The sequence below is a fragment of the Pinus tabuliformis genome, chromosome 6 (genome assembly GCF_031772625.1).
Source record: "Pinus tabuliformis cultivar Carrire ecotype Pingquan chromosome 6, CPIR1, whole genome shotgun sequence".
NCBI classification, from domain to species: Eukaryota; Viridiplantae; Streptophyta; class Pinopsida; order Pinales; family Pinaceae; genus Pinus; species Pinus tabuliformis.
In genome coordinates this window covers 1,030,979,539-1,030,999,599 of record NC_142292.1, presented here as the reverse complement: position 1 = coordinate 1,030,999,599, position 20,061 = coordinate 1,030,979,539, and positions in this window count along the sequence as shown.

The window sequence follows — 20,061 nt, the reverse complement described above, 5'->3', positions numbered from 1 at the left end:
ATATACTTCAGATTGAAGTTTTCATCAAAAAAAAAAAACTTCTTTCACTTGCACACATAACCCTTTGATCTTCACTTCTTTATATAGTTTAGCCCTCATACAATACCACGGGTCAAACAACATTAGTTTCATTGGTAATCTTTGACGAGATCAATATTCATTTTCGTGCTCATTACTGTGGGCCAATACCATGGTAAGGACACCTGGTATTTAGAATACCATGGTGCAAAAACCATACACTACTTTTCTTATCTAAACTCGCGTGTATACGCGACTTGGCCTTTATGAACCCACGTATAGATTTTCAAAATTTCACTTGTATCAACCTTTTGATTCTGATCTGTAAACCTGTGCCCCATCATTCTGCTATACTGTTCCATCATTCTGTCACCTATGAATTGAACTGTGAATTCATATAGTCACCATATACCTTTTTTGTTACAAGTGAGTTCCCATCAAGGACAACACATGAAACAAGATGCCAACATGAACATGTCACTAGAACTATATACGCTAAAATACAAGAAATAACTAAGCTAAAGGCTAAGTTAAAAGGGAAAATGTCTCTCCTTGAAGCCAAGCAGTTTTTATGGGATGAGATCATTGAAGATTTGAATGTAAGCTAGGAGCATATAACTCTCATACATGAGAGAAGAGACATCAGTGTGGAATGTGGACCATCATTGACAAATTCTAAAGACATGAGTATAAGGACCTCCCAGTTTCCATTGAAAATCATTCATTTTTTGAATGAGAGGCCAACATAGGAGTTGAGGACAATGGATATAGAAAATTAGATCAATGCAGTCATGGATAATTCTAAGGTAATTTCGAAAGAAGAAGCCTGAGTAAAAGTGAAGCAGAGCCTCATTAGGTTGTAGAAGGACATGACTCCTTTCAATGAAGAATTTGATAGGATCCTCCAGGGTAGGTTACCTAACCTTTGGGGATCTCATAGGGAACTACTGACATGGGAGAAGTAAAATCAGAATATGATAGAAGCAAATATTAAGGCAAGATCATCTTACGAGAAAACAACTACTATAAAGGGAAAAACTATGGTAAATTTCTTGAAGAATGAATTTCAATTACTAGAGATGGCTAGGAATATGTTTTACTATAGGTTGGACTACTCAGGGACAATCAATTTCAAGATCAATTATAAATGATTTATCTCTGATCCTCAGCCTCCTCTAGCCTTATGGGAAAGATGTGAACAATTCGCTAATCCACTGTTGGCTTAGGGGGTCTTGACCCAGGTTTATAGTTAGTTGTGCCAACCAACAAAACCCTACACTACTAGCCCTTTCGGCAACAACCTACGTAGCACAGGATGTAGTCTCACCTGAAGTAGTATGGGGGGATGCAAGAACCAAGTTTTTGCATCCATATACTAGTGCATCGTCTTCCAACGCCTCAGATATGCCTTCACCCATAATGATACACTCTTAGGGCTCATCACTGCAACTCTATTAAAAAGCCTTCAGACCTTCGCAAAGGACTACGATCAGTCCTTGCATACCTTTAACAGTCAATTTGTCTACTTACGCACATCAAAGAGTAGTCCGAAATTAGGGTTCGTACAAATTTACTTAAGTTATTAATAAACATCAGTGAATTCATCAGAGTCTTCACGAAAGTACTGAAAAATGAATTTTGTACTTTATTAAGAGTTATTCAAGAGAGAATCACGTGACATTCAATCGATATTCCATAAACACATCATTCATCAACAACATATAGCATTAGCATAAATAAACTAAAATACGCAATAATTCTTCAAAAAACTGTCTTTATTGATCTTCAGTTCAAGGTTACAAACTCGAAAATTCATTGCGCACTTAGCTACAAGTGTCCATGCACTCAGTTGCAGATGCTACCTAGGCATCTACACACTCAGCTGCAGAGCCTATGTTCTTCTATCTAACCCACTTCTTCTCACTATCCCTTTTCCAATCTACTTCTTAATGCCTTAGACTCTATAATACACACCTATTTAAAGCCTTTTTTCATAAAATTCCATGGTCTGCGGATGATGGGTGAATCTAAAAACTGTCTCAAACTTTACATAGAACAATGGGTTAAACCCCTTTGACTCCTATTCATGTATGCACTTCGCATCCACAAATCGGGGAGACTTTACATTATTTACAAAAAATGTACCAAAACTTGGGTTATCTTAACCCCAAAACTGACCCAGGGGACCCCACCCCAATAGGCCTCCAACACAAAGATCGTGACTTGTGCTTGAGTCACTTTGCTAACACTGTAATCTTACTATGAAGATCCCCCATATCCACCTGGACTACTACAACTCTGACAATCCTCTACGTTGCTGCCTTCTGAACTTCCTCGACCAATTTTTCCGTGGCTGGTTCTTCTACAAGTAGCCTCATCATTTGTTGTTTATGTTGTAGTCCTTTAAGCTTCTCCTGAAGGGAAGTTGTGACCTAATAAGCCTCCTCCAACCAAGGTTGAAACTTGGCCTTTAATGAGGCCTCCTTCTTCTAGGCTTCCTCCACCTTTGTCAGCAACTGTTTTCCTTCCTGTAACTTGGCAAGGTTTTGTGCTGATGCTAAGGAGTGCATTGTCGCCTTGACTTCATCATATTTCTATTGCAACTATCTTACCTCTATTTTCAATGTCTATAGGTTTGGATCCTCCTACAAATTGGTCATGAGCTACATAGCCTGCTCAAACAGTGCCGCACAGTTACTGACTATGGCATTGAGGGTAGCCATGCCTTTCTTTATTGTGATTCTGCACTACTCCCAAAGCTCAAGTGGAGTTGTGGGCTAAAACATTAACTGTAGCTCTGCAATCTTTATGTTGAGCTCAAACATGACTCGTCCAACTTCTAACTTTAGCCTCATGCACACCAGTGGCTAGTTTTCTAATTTTGGCTTATGGCTTTGCATCCTCCGGGATGTGAAGCTCAGGCACTGTCTTGCATGCCTCTGCTACTACTGACTCTAGAATTGAACTTATTCTACCAGTTCACCTGATTCCTCGTTTGAGTCCTCATTAGCGTGTCTAGACCCACATCTGGTGTAGGAACCCAACCTGGTGTTGGCTTGAGGCCTATCTTGATGGTCACATAAGGCAAAACAGTCTCAGGAACCGTACTAGTAGCCCCCAAGCTCCCCTTTATGGATGGGTTAAGTCTACTGGATTTTAACCAGTTGATAAATGACCCCATACACCATGATGCTGGTTGGCCTTCTATGCTGACTAAGCTTCCCTCAGACATCCCGAAGTTTGAAGGTAATGATGGAGAGGATCTTACCAACCATGTTCGATCCTTCTGCATGTGGTGTTCATCCAACTCCATTACCGATGCCTCCATTCGTCTTTAGCTTTTCCAACACACGCTCAATTGAGACGCTGAAAAATAGTATGTAGACCATCCCTCCGCATCTCATTCCATTTCATGATGCTTGTTGAAGCATTCCTCTCATATTTCTAGTTGCCTCTCTAGTAGGACACTGGTACGGAGCTATTGACCTCATTCCGTTAGTCATCCACCACTCACCTTTCCGACCATGTTCAAGAGTGGCATTGAAGGAGGAGCACATGTCATTCCCCCCTTTCGAAGACCATGTCTATATAGATTGGTTTCTTAGGATCCTTTTAGCACCCATTAGAAAATATGTCGCGTCCCATTTTCCTCAAACTGAGGAAGAAGCTCTCCAAACCACTCTAAGATATGACCTGATTTATGTGCAATCCAGTTATGTTTATACGATCGTTCTAGACCTCCCTCATCCTAGAAGTGCCAATGAACCGGTGGAATCTCACGCCACCAACAGTATCGTTGGAGACCTTTCACACCCTTCGCCATATACTCAACAAATTTATCGCTATCCACAAGGGGGCACCAATTCCTCCAACACTTATGCCCCTCCTGCTAGCAACACATTTTTGGGACCTCGACCTGTCTACCAAATTGTTTCTCCTCCTTATCAATAGTAAAGTGCTCCCACTCCTTAAGCATTAGTGTCATAGCTTCCAATTCATCCTTAGCCCCAGTAGCCACCACCCCCTCAGGGTCAAGTGCTTGTGTAGCAGAGTGTGACCAATCCCCCAAAATTTGAAGAAAAGGAATAAGGGGAAAGGTAACAAGGGTATCTAGGGTAATCAAGGTAATCAACCTAGTGAAGCCTAGGGGAACCAACCTAACACCAACAACCAGCAATATGGTAGTCAACCCAAGCAGAACAAGGCTATTCATACAAAAATTTCTTATGCATGTTGTGGTGTACATGGCCATTATACACATGAGTGTCCTCTCTTACCCCAAATGTGCCAAATGTAGGAAGCTTAGGTAACTTCTAAAAGTCAACAATCGCCCGAGAATCCTATGCCATCTCAACCAAAAGTGCTCAAAAATCCTTTCCCTCAACAAGGATTCATTGCTACTCAACCTCAACCAAGTTAAGCAACCCATCCCCCCAACCTTTTGACTATCAGATCCTTATGATGAATTCTGATGACGTTAACCCCTCCCATATCAACCTGCAAACTCGGTCGTGTCAATATGACAAGCCATCAAATTCATCCGCCACTGAGTCCAAAAATAAAGCATCTACTAAGCTTCTTACGACACCAAATGGTCCGTTACAGATATCTCAACCCGAAGTTGAGGCCATTCCCAAGATCCCAAAGGCACCATTATGTTGTAATGAAGCTTCTAATTGAGCTGCCCATACATACAATATAGTAGACAACTTCGCACAATCACCTACTGCCATGTTGACACTTGAATTCCTCTAGTCATGGCCATCTCAAAAGAAAGCTCTACTAACTACCTTGGGTACAATAGATCCTTCTGATGATCATTTGATTGTCTTCCCTGTTGACACATTAGAACATCCCCCATTCCCTTCGTCTGTTGCTTTCCAGATACCAGTTTGAGTCCATAATGCCATCATCTCTCAACGCATTATTGACGAAGGTGCATCCACCTATGTGATGTCCGTTGATATTTGGAAACAAATTAATTCACTTGATTTGCCCCATTCTAGCATCACTTTGTGTGCTTGGGATGGACACTCTCCCCAGCCTTTTGGCATGTACTGCAACTATCTAGTGACTCTCGTAGGCAAGACTGTCCATGTCGACATTGAATTCATTGATGCCCCTTTGGATTACAACATTCTCTTAGGCCATAGTTACAGATATGCCATGTCATTCGTTGCATCTGTGGTGTTCCACAAGATGTGCTTACCCCATGAAGTGAAGATCATTACCATTTATTAGTTGAACTGCTACGAGTTGACATTTGTGACCTCCCCCAAGTCCATTATCTCATCAATGTCAGATAAACAGTCCTGACCTCCTCTCACCAGTGTCTCACCTGGAGTCTACAAAGATTCCTTATTATTAGGTGCTTTCCCTAGTCCTCCCCCCCCATCTCAGAGCCTAACTCCATGAGTGTTTGCATGTTACAAGCGTCACGAGCTGCTCTCAAGTAGTATCATACATATGATCCACAACCATATCCTCAGCACCCTATGGTTACCATCCCAGCCGAGTCCTCTGGATCCACCCCCCAGGACCTCTTCCATTTGTGGGTGTCTCTCCTATGTTTCCACCAAGAACTGTTCCTCCAGGTCTCAACCATCAAGGAGTTATTCTACCAAGACATTACCGTGTAGGCCAAATACCCTTCTTATTCACCCCTCTAGGAGTATTTTCTTTCCTTGTCATAGCTTTGTTGGTCCTTCCTAACATGACCCTGGGGATCCTAGTATGGTACATTGATCCCCCTACAAACATTCCACTTGGTCAGCTAAGACCTCATCATGCTTTGACCCTGGTTCAACTGGTCCCTACGGCCCCTATTGCTACTTGAGTTCCATCACAACCTCAACAAGAACTCACTCCTATTGCAAAATCCTCTGGACAGGGGGAAAATCTAAGAGGAAAGAACCTAAGGAAAAGGCTCCCCAAGCTCCTCTAGACCTTAAGGCCCTAAAGTCATCACCTCCGTGCACTTTGTGTAAAGTTGTTGGGCGTGGAACCAATAGTTGTCCTAAGCTTTTGCAACTAAAACCTTTCATTCATGAAGCATTCCCTGAGTCAAATATCCCAGAAGTCCATGTTAACTTTCGAGGCCCACCTAGGAAACTCAAAACGTTGCACACAAATCACCCTTGTGCCCTATGTGATCATCATGGTCACTATTCCCATTGTTGCCCTCGTCTTTATGAATTCCCACCTTTGCATACCAGATCAGTATCCCATGCTTGGGGGCATGATGGTCTTACCCTAGCCATCTTCTCAGTTAAATCTTGTCCTAGATCCCATTAGATCTAGGTATGGTCGATTATCCCCCCATTCCTTTTATAGTTTTTCCTACCGGCCTCTCCGATGAGCCATATGCACATCACATATCATAGATTTTTGATAACATATCTTCAAATGTTCTACCACTTTATCACCTAGTCCCCATGTTTGAGTTAGTGGGTGAGGATGATTCTAGACCTCCTCTAGTAGTTCATTCTCATTTTCCTCTTTCCTTAATTCTTCACCAGGAACAATCATTCCAAGGAGCATTCATGCCATCTTTAGACAAGTAAGGCCACTTTCCTGAAAGTTGTAGGTCCCAATTATGATTTTTAATTTTTCTACTACGATCTCCACAAGATTTAGGGCCTTTTCCTCCTCTCCAAGTTCACCACAACTCACTTAGCAAATGAATCCAAATTGGAGGGAAAATGTCCTTTCATAGAAAATCCTCAAGTATTTTGTTGCCCATTACGACCAAACCATAGCTCTTTGATGAACCATCAACACCATTGGAAAACTCCCATTGAGCTCTATAATGGGTCTTCCTCAGTTTTTTATGATTTGACACTTCACCAGGAAGCCATTTTTCCAAGGAAGGTCACTTCGTCACCTCTCAATATCGAATTTCATCATAAAGCGACAATTGTACTTTGAGTTCCACCTCCTCTTAATACTTGTCTTACCATATGTTGACTTTCATCATCAGTAACCATCATTTACACATGTTTCGATGGTCCCCACCAAGCCTAGTATGTGTGGCAGTGTCATTGAATCACCCTTGTTCAGAGCATCCACGATGAGTCGTCCATGCATTCTTCAAGTCTATTTCATGTCCCATTACATCATGTCATAGTATTCCATCCATATTTTCATAATGTTCATCCTGTGTTGCCCATTTTAGACTCCGGTTATATTATCCCCATCCCCTCTGGAGTTGAGTCAGTTGTTGCCAAGTCAACCATGCACTTTATGCTCTGACAAAGGGAAGTCATCTATTTTCCCCTTAGCCCCACTTTTCCCCATTATCCCTCGTGTTAGTCCACCAGTCACATTACTATTTTCCCTTGTGCCTTAGTTGAGGATCCTCATTTCCTCACCTATTGCAGGCTCTATTTTGTCGACGTCAGCTCATTTATTCTAGTGGAATGGCTTAGAGGGTGGTGTATCATGGTTCTAGCTTCCGGTTTTGTTCGGCGCCTTGGATTGAGTAGAGGGTCTCACTATTTCCCTTCAAATTGGTTGTTTCACCTTCGTGATTCATACACGATGGTCCAATGATGCAGCAAATTGTACTAGTGATTCCCGGGTGTGTGTGAGATGTTTTAGACCCCATGAGGGGTTGGCCCTTTAGGTAGCCCCCAACATGCCTAGATGCATTCCTATTATGCTACAACCTCATACGTAGTTCCATAGAGTTGATGGTTTTAGTTCCTACCGATCATAGTGTTCATAGCATGCACATCTCCTTTAGATGATCCGTTCAGTTTTGCAAAGCCCTTCCCTGTTCAACAAGGCTTCTCTGGTTGTCCTACCCTCCCTTCCACCCATCTTTTGAGGGAAGGGCCTTTATATCTCATGTACTAAGATATTATTGTGTTCATTCTTGGCTCATGTTTTTATAGGTATGCTATTGGGATTAATGCACGGGTGTTTGGTGATGTATAAAACCCTCAAGGATCTTCCGAGGATCCTAGTCAAATGGTTAGATTAGTTGTAGCTGTCACAAAGATACATGCATATCTATGTTTAAAAAATTAATATCAACGCGAGAAAGGAATTATTACCTCGAGCCTTACTGTGGTGTTGCTGGAGATCGAAATGCAGCTAGGTGAAAGACCCCTGAGTCAGCTCCAGATCAAAACCTACAAATAGCAAATACAAGCGTAATATCATAACATAAAACCTTGATAGAAAAGTGCATGAACATATAGAAGATATCTAGTTGTATATAACTAAGCCAGTCATGCTAGAAGATATTAGATCAGCATACAAACAAGTTTATACTACCAACATCACGGAGTGGACAACACAACTAAAGTTCTATATTGATGTAGAAACAGTGATTACAACCATTAGTTTCATCAGCCTTCTCGTACCCCTCTAGCTCCTCTCTCTCTCTCTCTCTTCTTAACCTCTTCTAATGCCTTAGTCTAAGAATCTACTTGATAGTCAAATAGGAAATCCTTTAAAATGTTTCGACCTCTTTCACAATGGCCCAAGCCTTGCATATATAGCCTATATGGTTAGGGTTGCCAAGTCCTTCGTGAATTACATTAGGAAAAAGTAGTGATGTTTCCATGTTTTAGTGCTCTTTCCCATTTGCATACTCCATTAGGAATTAGTAATTCCCCCAAACAGGTCAAGTTCTGACGTTTCCCTACTTTTATGAGATGACATGAGAGAGAATATAGGGATATTTTCTCAGTCCATTTTCTCCTTTGACCCATAGAACTTGATGTAGGTTCACTAACATTTTTCCCGAGGTAACGAGTTACCCTAGGCACTAACACACCCTTAAGCTTGTTGAGAAGATTTACAAAGCAAGTTGATAGTGTCTAGACATCGTTAGCTTGACAAATGGGCCTATGAACTTGGTCAGTCCTTTAGTCATCATGTCTTTGTCCTCTTAGTTGATGAGGAGGTAATTTTCTTGTATAACAGATGCCCCCTAAAGTGTGAGATTAGAGGCTATGATGATGGACAAAATACTTTATATTTAACTGTCCTTTTCTTTGGAAAAGAGAGAGAGAGGATCAAAGCTTCGGGAAGTATAGGAAAGCTAATCGACACACATATATATATAAAACAACTAAAGTGACACTGGAATTTCTCAGAAAAGAGATATGACGATGCTGGCCGCCGATAAGCATAATGAAGAACCAATGTCATAATAGGATCATTCTGATGAGTTGTCTCCAAAAAACAATAACCACAACTTGGGAGAGGAAACAAGGCTAAGTGATGCAAAACTCTACCCAAGGACTTGATTTCCACTTCACCAAACATTGTAGATCGATACATGTGAATATATCCATTGATGTCAAACATTCACGAAATTGTCTAATTACTAGTCAATAATGTAGACCATTAATAGATGCAAGGATGGCCACCGATAATGGTGATGGTCTCCAAGATGCACAATACAATCTAGTGAGAGCAAAAAATGTTTTTGTCATCGAACACTCATATAATCGTTTAACCAGGAGCCAGTAATGAAAACCTTTGATCAAACACAAGGTGACCTACCATCGATGTCTGCAAGTACCAAGGCACTGATGTGTTTCTCGGTATTCTTCCTAGATAGACTGTTGAAGTCGATAGGAAGAGACCTGTTGAAAGGTGGGTAATAAGGTGTCCCACATCAGTTAACATGAAACGGGACAAGAATGATTGTTTTTTGAGGAATGTTTTGAACATTGGGTCAAAGCGACAGAGGGCATGATGGTAGGATATGCTTAATGGGTTTATGGAGGAAACATAAGATAAAGGTTTTCCCTTGAACAATAAAAGGCACTACATAGTTTTAACCATGTAGCACTAGACTCCTGAAGACCAAAGAGTTTTAGGATACAGAGATGCAAGAACTTCGGGGTATATATGCTAAAATCATAGGATGGTAAGATTCATATTGAGAGGCCGTCACAAGGAAGGTTTATCTGAGGGAGTGCCATGTTCAAGGGAGCGACTCTTGCCAAAAAACTCTTTCAAAATATGGAACATAACGCAATTGTATTGTCCACTTTCCCCATCTGATTAGTTTCATGAGTCCAGACGAGTAAAATCGTCGATCTTTTCATGTTTTAAGAGTCTAAAAAGGACCATAAAAAAAGCGACTCTATTCCCTATCTAATTAGTTTAATGAGTCCAAAGGAAAACTCGTCGATCTTTTCATGTTTTAAGAGTCTGAAAAGGATCATAACAAGAGAGACTCTATCCTTCATCTGTGTAATTTAATGAGTCTAGATGAGATAACTCAGTGGTGTTTTCATATTTAGAGAGTCTAAAAAGATCATAAAGAATGACTCCAAGGTGGTTCCTTTGTCATAGTTTTTAACTGGGTGTGACAAAATTGGAATAGTATACCCAGAATGGTTCCTTTTCCGTGAGTTAATCTACTGAGTCTAGATAAAGAGAAACCTATGTTCAATAGATGTTTTCCTCATTTTGTTATGAGTATGAGGATATGGAGTAAACTCGATTTTCGTCGTGAAATTTTAATGAGTCACACGATGACAAACTCAATACCTTCATCGAATTTTAACAAATCAAATGAAGAAAAATCAAGGTATCTTTTTCAGTTTAGTGAGCGAGGAAAAATAGGTAAAAGAACTGCTCATTCCTTCTTCATAGATTTAACGAGCCCAAAGGAGGGAAAAACTCTGGGATTTTTTGATTTAAGAGCAAGAAATAGTCCCAAAAAATAAAGTGTTGATATCGCCGTCATAAATGTTTAACGAGCCCAGTGACGAAAAATCGGGGTTTTTTCAGTTTAATGAGTGAGAAAAGGTCCTAAAAATAATGCTCAAAGCTTCTTCATAAGTGTTTAACGAGTCTGAAGAAGGAACTCAATATTTTTTCAGTTTTATGAGTGAGAAAAAAGTCCCAAAAAAGAATGCTCAATCGATCTTTTTCAGTTTAATGAGCTAGAAAAAGAGGGAAAAAGAGTTGCTCGGACCATCGTCGTATGTGTTTAACAAGCCCAATGATGAAAAAACTGGGGATTTTTCAGTTTTAGAGCGAAAAAAGCATCCCATAAAATAAACGCTCAAAGAGAATTATACATGGTCATTTCTGTTGTTCATTCTTGAAAATTCTTTCATCAAAACATGAGCAATTTTTGTCAATCTAGGGTGACAGCACATGATAATTATCATTGGAAATGGACTACTTCTACTTTAATGACTTCAATTAAGAGAATTCATGTCTCCAAAGTGACTATAAGAGAGTTCTTGAGCCACCACTTTCACCATTTGCATCAGTTGAGAGCTATGAGAGTATTTTGGAGCTAAAGAGGAGCAGATTTTCCATGGACGATTGTGGGAGATCCGAGCGACCTTTCGACGTGCTGTCAATCCTAAGTAGGACCTAAAAAATTAATATTTCATTATTCAACGTTTTTTACGAGTTTTTGGGGTGATTTTTTGGAGATCTGGGGATACCTAGTTATTCAAACTCGCCTAACGCCCCCTAGCGGGCCTGTAGGGGGCGTTAAACGCCATTAACGACCTACTGGAGGGAATTAATCCTTCTTATACCTCACTAGGTGGGGCATTAGTGCTTGAGGGTGCACACCAAAACCCTAGGTAGTGATTTAATATGAATTTTTTCCTCATTTTCACTAATTTTTGGGTTGATTTGTGCAGGTTTTGAGCCATTATGACTACTCTATGGAGAGAACAGGCCCATGAATAAGAAGAATTGCTTATGTGAAATGATCCTGCTTGCATACTTGCATTGCACCATTGTGGGTTGATGAAGAATGCCAAGTTGGAATTGATGAAAGGGTAGGAGGACCTGTTGAGCTGGATTATTTAGTGCTGGGATGAACATGAGTTGGCCATTGATCATGATGATATATACTTTTTTGGCTGGTTTTTCGTGCAGAGGAGCACAAGCAAACATGACCAGGGGTAGGCCTGGTCCTCGATCCACCCTAGACCTAGTTCAAGCTTATTGTATTCCTGAGACTGGAATTGTCAGCAATAGAGTCCCCATACAGAGGATTATATCCAGATATATGAGGGCCATTTTATGGTTGATTATGCATTTGGTGGGGTCGAAGAGTCCTCACATTGGAAAAAAGGCCCAACTATTGCTTGCAGTTGACTGTGTCTAGCCTTAGATGTTCAATTGGTGTGAAGTAGTGCTTCACCAGTTGAAGGAAGAATTGACCGCATGCAAGACTCAAACCCAACAGAGTTTTGGGTATGGCACTCTCATTGTCTCATTCTTACTTGAGAGGGTACCTGTTATGCGCTTGAGGATGAGCTTAGGTCCCTTTGATCCGAGGGATCCGAGATAGGGGCGATGGGCATAACTTGATCATCCCATAGGAGGAGGACCTATCTGAAACTTTTTTGAGGAATATTTCTCCAAATGGCTTACTGGCTAGATTGTGATGATTGATGACTATGCCTATGAGGGCATGGACATCACTGGCGACCCTGACTTGATGCTACCTCCTAGGACCAACTGGGGTCCTAATGTTAAGAATTATTTTTGAGAGTACTTAAATTATTTTTAAGCTTTTGAATATTTATGTTATGTTTTAGTTGATTTTATGGGTGAAAAAGTACTGACATGAAGCTTTTTTCTTGACACAGATCTAGCACCGGTACGACCTGCAGGTGAACCTCACCAAGGGAGGTGAGGAGGACTACTACCTGATGGGGGGGGGTGATGTTGACAGTCTTCACAAGGTTATGAGGAATCTGGAGGAACTAAGCACAAGTGTGCCCCCTTCTTATGAGGGAGATCCCCGCTCATATGCAGCAGCACACAGTCAATGTGCCTGAGCGGTTTTTTGTTCCTCTTCGGAGGATAGCTGCAATAGTGTTATCCTTTCATGAGTAGTAGGCTCTTTTAGCAGGAACTTTGGCATAGCCAGAGGGTGTTTATAGCTAAGCTTAGTAGCCATTTTGTACTTAAAACACCCAAGTTTTTGAATATTTGGATGTAAAAGTCTAGATTCGATATATATATATATATATATATATATATATATATATATATATATATATATATATATATATATATATATATATATATATATATATATATATATATATATATATATATATATATATATATATACATATACAAATATTTTGGTATTTTATGATGTAAATTTTTTTAAGTGTTTTTGTAAATTTTTAACTATGTAAATATTTACTTTCATACATGTATCTATAGTGAATGAGACAGATGCCAATCTAACACATAGTTTTCCAATGAATCAATAACTGTATTAAATTCCCTAGGAATGTGCTCATATGTGATAACTTCAAATTGACGTTCCAAGAGTCGTACCCTTAAATAATGACGTAACAAGATTCGATTGTGAATGTGATAATGATTTGTCAATTGCATAACAACAAGCTGAGAGTCTAACCTGACCACCAGATTGGAGATTTCCCTTGATGACGCTTCAGTGAGAAGTGAAATTACAGACATGTACTCAGCAATATTGTTGGTGGCAATACCAAGAAAGACTCCCCCAGAACAAAACAGTTCCGACTCAAATGTGTAAATGACCCAAGCAACTGATGCAATGTGTCGTGTGTGACGACTGGCACCATCCACATATCCTACATATGATAAGGGTAATGAAGGCATATGCATTACGAGAAAGATGTATGTGACAAATACTTCAATAAATATAAAAAAATTCAATCACATCAAAAAAGAAGAAAAACTTATAAATACATAAAATTACAAATCACGTGCCTAGTGCAGTACTAGGCATAATACGTTTTTAGATAGAGCCCATTTCGAGGCTCAGCGAGTGGGACTCCTTCCCATTCTTGAAGGTCATATGCCCCTTTTGAGAGTGTTTTTTTGATGACATATGGACCGAGCCATGAAGGTTGAAGTGTTCCTACCCCCAAGAGGTCATGTTTTTGATCATAGAGTAAAACAAGATCTCCCTCTTGGTAAGAACAATGCTTGACCTTTTTGTTGTATTGGGATGTTACCCGATGCTTGTGGGCCTCGAGTGCCAATTCGACATCCCAACGGGTTTCATCTAGTTGATTTAGGTATAGTAGGTGCTCTTCTTCGACAATAGTTTTGGGCAAGAGTTCAACGAGAATTTGTAAGGAAGGAATTTGACACTTTATTGGTAAAACTGCTTCCAGGACAGAAGCCAATAGAAAAGGTGTGAAGCATGTAGCAGTCTTAACTGACGTTCGGTATGCCCATAGCACAGGAAGTAACGTTCGATGCCAATGGGTTATATGATTCCCTACTAACCTATGGATCATGGTTTTTGAGACGCCATTGATGGCCTCTACTTGACCATTATCTTGGGGGTAGTAGGAGGATGATTGATCCTGGCAAAAGCCTAGTAGCAATGTTAATTTAGACATCATGTGATTATGAAAATGAGACCCATGGTCTGTAACGATCATGCGGGGCACACCGAAGCGACAGATGACTTGATTAAGCAAGAATAGTGTCATGGTTTCCCCATCTGCCCAGAAGGCGGGAAGGGCTTCGGCCCATTTCGTGAAATAGTCCACATCCACGATAATATAGTTGTGTCCAGTAGAGGAAATGGGGTTGCAAGTTACAAAGTCTATCCCCCATTTTCAAAGGGGTCGATGGAGATAACTAGGTGCAGTAGGGCTGGAGGAGCACGCATTTTCTTTGTAAACACTTGACAAGGATGGCATTGTCAGATAGCCTTGATACAATCTTTAAACAAGGTCAGCCAGCAGTAGCCTGCGTTCAAAATTTTTTGTGTAGTAGATATGCCAGAAAGATGACCGCCACATGCCCCAGCATGGCAGTCATTTATAACATGTTCAGCCTCTTCATGAGTGAGGTAATGTCGAAGAACTGTATCCACACCACGATGATATAACGTATCATTAAGCACTAAATAGTGTCGTGCTTGGTGGCAGATGCGATAATGGTCACCTGATGATAGCTCAGGGCAGAACCATTGTACTTGGAGGTAGACAAGAATGTCACCATACCAAGGGTTAGTTGTGTCGATAAGATAGACATCTTCATCTAGAAGAAGATCATGGGCTATCTTGTTAGGATAGACCATGGGAAGATCTGACAAAAGTTCAGAGAAAAATAAGGAATTTTTAGCCTTGGCAACAGTGAAAACCAAATCGAATTGTTGGAGGATCATGATCCATTTTGAATATTTCTCTCCAATTACTTGACGAGACAAAATGTGTCTCATGGGATTCTCCAAGGTGATGATAGTAGTTTGTCACAACAGTATGTAATGTCGGAAGTAGTTGACAACAAAGACAACAACCAAGGAAAACTTTTCCATATGTGAATATATGAGTTAAGGCCCAGCCAAGTCTTTCGATAGATAATATATCACATGTTCACTCCGGTCATCATGAGTTTGAACCAAGACCATTCCTAGAGAGGATGGCAAGGCTGCCAAGTATAGAAGAAAGTCACACCCATAATTGGGAGCGCTGAGGAGTGGGGCTGATATAAGTGCCTGTTTCAAGGCATCAAATGATCGTTGAAATTGATCATCTCACAGATATGACATTCCCTTCTTAAGGGAGCGCATCCATCCTTTCATCAACTCAGCATAATTTATGATAAATCGTTGTAAAAAGTTTGCTTTCCATTGCAAACGTTGGAGCTGCAGAATGGATTGTGGTTCGGGCAATTAAGTAATTGTCTTTACCTTATCAGGATCAACCCTAATCCTGTACTTTGAGACAATGAATCCAAGTGTTGGGCTGCCAAATTAGCATACATTTTCACTCCATTTTCACCTTTATCCTCATTTTTGTCACCTCATTTCATCACATCGTTATTATATTTTCATTACCATATGGGTTCATAGTTTCATTTTCCAAAGTTATTTATTTTATGCATTTAAAGTGAATTTATGATTAAAAGTTAGAAAAATAACATGTGTTTTCTTATACCTAAAGGTGGAATGAGTTTTGGGATATGTGTAGGTGATTTGGAAGGTTCCAAGATACTCTTATGTGGCCTCCAAGACTCAAATTCAAATTCTCTTGAAGATTTGAAGGAGATTTGGGATAGGGGTCAAGCATATCTCATGGAGAAAAATCATGGATAAAGGAATATGTGTCTCATAATGGTTGTAACCATATGAGGGATTAGTGGATCCCCATTAATGAGTTAGTTCCTTAAATTTTTGTATAAATAAGAGTACCTCCTCCATTCCCAAAAGAGGACTCATGGAGCATGTATCCAACTTATGATGGAATAGAATAAATCTTCATTTTACATAAATTTTCTTTCTATAGTTTTAGATATAAATTGTGCTAATGTAGTATATGAATTTATGGAATAGCTTGTCACTTTGTTCTTAAGATAATTGAGCTCACTCTGAGAAGATCAAAGAAACATTTTATTTCATAATAGATCTTATTTCATTTAATTGCCTAGATGTTTGAGGATTTGTTTGTGATTAATGAAAGATTTTAAATTAAAATCTTATCAGCATATAAGGTGAAAACCAAAGTTTTAAGTTAGGCTCTCTCTCTATTTGATTTCCATGATAATTGAAATTCATTCTTTTGCTTTTAAGTTTCAAGTTATTTCATTTCTTATGATTATGAATGAATCTTAGTTTAGTTTGGGTCAGTATACAAGGGGACAATCAAGGGAATAAGTTAGTCTCTCTCTGTATTTGAATCTGAACAGCAATTAATGTTCATTCTCTTGTCTTTATTTCAAGTTTCTGGTTTTATGTAATCAATGATTTATTTTCAATCTATAATATTGTAGGGAAGGACAACCAAGACCTCCTCAATTAGGAGCCTCTTCCCTTGCATATTATATTGAATCAAAAATCATTTATTTAGGCATAGAGTTAGTTGCCTACTCCTGCATATATTTTGTTGGCATCATCACAAGCCTACAAGTATCCCTGGTTGATAATTTAATGAAAGCAATTTAAGCAATTAAATTGCCCAACATTTTGGCATCGTTGCCGGGGATGGAGCTAAGGGATTAGGCATTAGGAATTTAATCCAGTACTAGTATTTTTCTTTGGAAAAGCTAACTCATGTTGAAAGGATGACTTGGTGACAACAAGAACTTAGTAACATGGGGAAGTGTACATAGGAGTTAGCTTTTAATCTCATTTTTAGCTGCATATATAAATCATGATAAATAAGATGCATAAATTTCAATCAATTTTTTCACTATAAGAGTTTCGAACTAATCCATTTATGGACAGGAGATCTAGAATGATATTCAAGCATTTGGTGGAGAGACAAAAGAATGAGGACTATATTGAAGATTGGTTTCAAAAGGTGACTAGGCCACAACATTCTTCCATTCTTCAATGAATCCTAGCATTTAATCCAAATGTGCAATTGATCTCTCATATCCTTGTAAACATTCAGGTATATTTTTCACATTTGGATGTGAGCATACTAGATATTTTGATCTATAAATGGCTTCATTGGAAATACTCCTACACTTAAAAACAAAAAAAATCTCATTCTCAAAATATAATAGTATAGAATAGGAAAATAAAACCAAGCTTGGAGAGTTTTTTTTTAAGTTTTTGATTTTCAAATTTGATTTCATTTTCTTGGAAATTTTGGTGGTGTAGTAAGAGCCACCTCATTCACTAACCATTGGCAGGAAGATCTACAATCAAAGGGATATTTGTGAAGAAGGAAAACAAGTGGAGTTTAGAAAATTAAAATTTGAGGTTTGAAATCAAATTCTTCTTATATTTCTTTTCAAATTTCAGATTTCAATTACATAAAGAATTCATAAGTATGCTCTCCTCCTGTGCTTTGTGTGACCTGGAGGATCAGAAAAAGAATTTCATGTTAGTATATCTTTTGTTAAAAAAAAATTCTTTCATTATTTGTTTCTTTTAAAAATAATAAAAATAAATAAAAACACAAAAACGAAAATGAGAATAAAGTAAACAAATAAAAATTCATGAAAGCCAAGGAAACAAATTGCTGCAAATGCTATGTGTGATTTTCAAAAAATTAAACATAGTTGTGCATTGTCCTGATGTAAAAAAGAAAAAAACGAATTTCCCCTGGCAGTTAACTGAATAGAGGCCAAATTCGCAGAGGTTAAGAACGTCATTTTTAAAATGCATTTTGTGACCAAATGAAAATAAATCTGAAAAATCTAAAACATGGGTTTTTCTCAAAACGAGGTGAATTATGTTTAGATTGGAATATTTTCACAAAATTCATAACCAGTTTAGATATTTTTAGGGTTCTCTGGAGTGTTATTTGTGAGGTTACGTGAAAAAAAACGGTTTTTCAATTAAATGCAGCCAACAAATAAGGCCATAGCCATCCATTGGCTCAGCCACAGAGCCATGGCCATCCACCTAGTAGTGTTGCCAAGCTACAGAGAAAAATCAATCAATAAATTTAAAAAATTTGTAATAATTAAATAACAAAAAAAAAATCTTACTACAAAGATGAGATTTTCTCCATGTTCACAACCTATATATATATATATATAAACATTTCCCAAGCATTTATAGAATAAAAATTAGTTAAATAATCCACTTTCTAGGCAAAAAGGATGAGTTCAAAATATATGAAAAATGATTTGGCAAATATTTTTGAATCATATTTCCTAAAAATCTTGGCTTTAGATTGGCCACTTGTCAAGTTGTTGTTTCAATTTTCATTTTAGAATAATTAAAATTTTCAAAATTCCATTGAATTCATAAATGTCACTTGTGATTTATTGGTAAGTCATTCAAATTACATAACGGAGGTCATGAGTTCAAAACTTGTGGGGATTGGAATTCATTAATTATTCTACAATTTTGACACAACATTAATTAAACAACAATTTTTCCACCACATGGCAGCACAACATTGACCAATATTGCACATTCACTGCCACATCATCAGTCAACATGTCACATCATCCATTTGCCATGTCACCCACTACCACATCACTATTACACAGTCACCCTACATCTGCTAGCTTATTTTCAACACTAAAAACGGATCAACAAGAAGAATGATAACGGTGCTTCATCTATAGGATTATTGGTTTACAGATTTCCTTGAAGAGAATCCTGTAGATGGAAGATTAAATCCTCTATGCATGCATTTTCATTTCATAAAGTATTTTTATATGATCATGTTTCTTTGAGTCTTGTAGGTACAGAAGCCAATGACATCACAAACTAGAAAATTTTATGTCATGGCTCAGCCAAAGAAGATAGATAATATTTTTAGATGCAGGAAGGGCGCAATCCTGCAACTGAGAAACCTTATGACAATCTTCACTGTTTCACCCAAATTTCAAATAAGCACAACTTTCTCATAAGACATTGAATTTCGACGATTTAAGCATTGTTGGAAAGATCTCGACGAGATCTACAGAATGAAAAATATATCGTTAGAATTTAAAATAGTTAAATAAAGAATAAATTGCTAACAAGATATAACAAGTAAAATGGGGCACTAGTTTTGAGACAGGTAAAAATTCTTTTGGTTTTTCTTTCATGAATTTGTTTCATTAGTACCAATTCTCCGTTTCTTTTTGTAAATGTCATAAATAGAGAGATTGATCACCTCTCTATTATGATAAATTTACATTTCATTATAGAAAAAGTACTAAGTTTTTGTAGGTTCGAGGAAGATAAACAAATGACCACAAGCAAACAGTGTCTTTTGAAGACCCCATTTCAAGCATGAGGACATGCTTTTGGGTAAGCCAAGGGGGAGAATGTCATCATATCCATCACATCAGCCTTTCAAAGATGACATTTCTTTCACAAGAAAATGATCAAAGCAACAAAAAGATGAAACATCAATGCATGATCACATGATGTCAGATCAGATCCATCACTTGCAAGCCTTTCAGATGCCAGTGTCTCCATTGCATCTATGATTCTTCAGTCAATAAACATTCACCTAATTTCCCTTTACATTCACCATTATATTTCTACTCTTTTTTCAGTAAATAAAAACTTCATTCCATTCCCATTTCTTTAGTCAATAAATTTTCCATTCCATTTTCATTTTCATGTTTTCGAATAAAACCTTGATCCATTGTTCATTTTCCTTCACAGTCATTTTC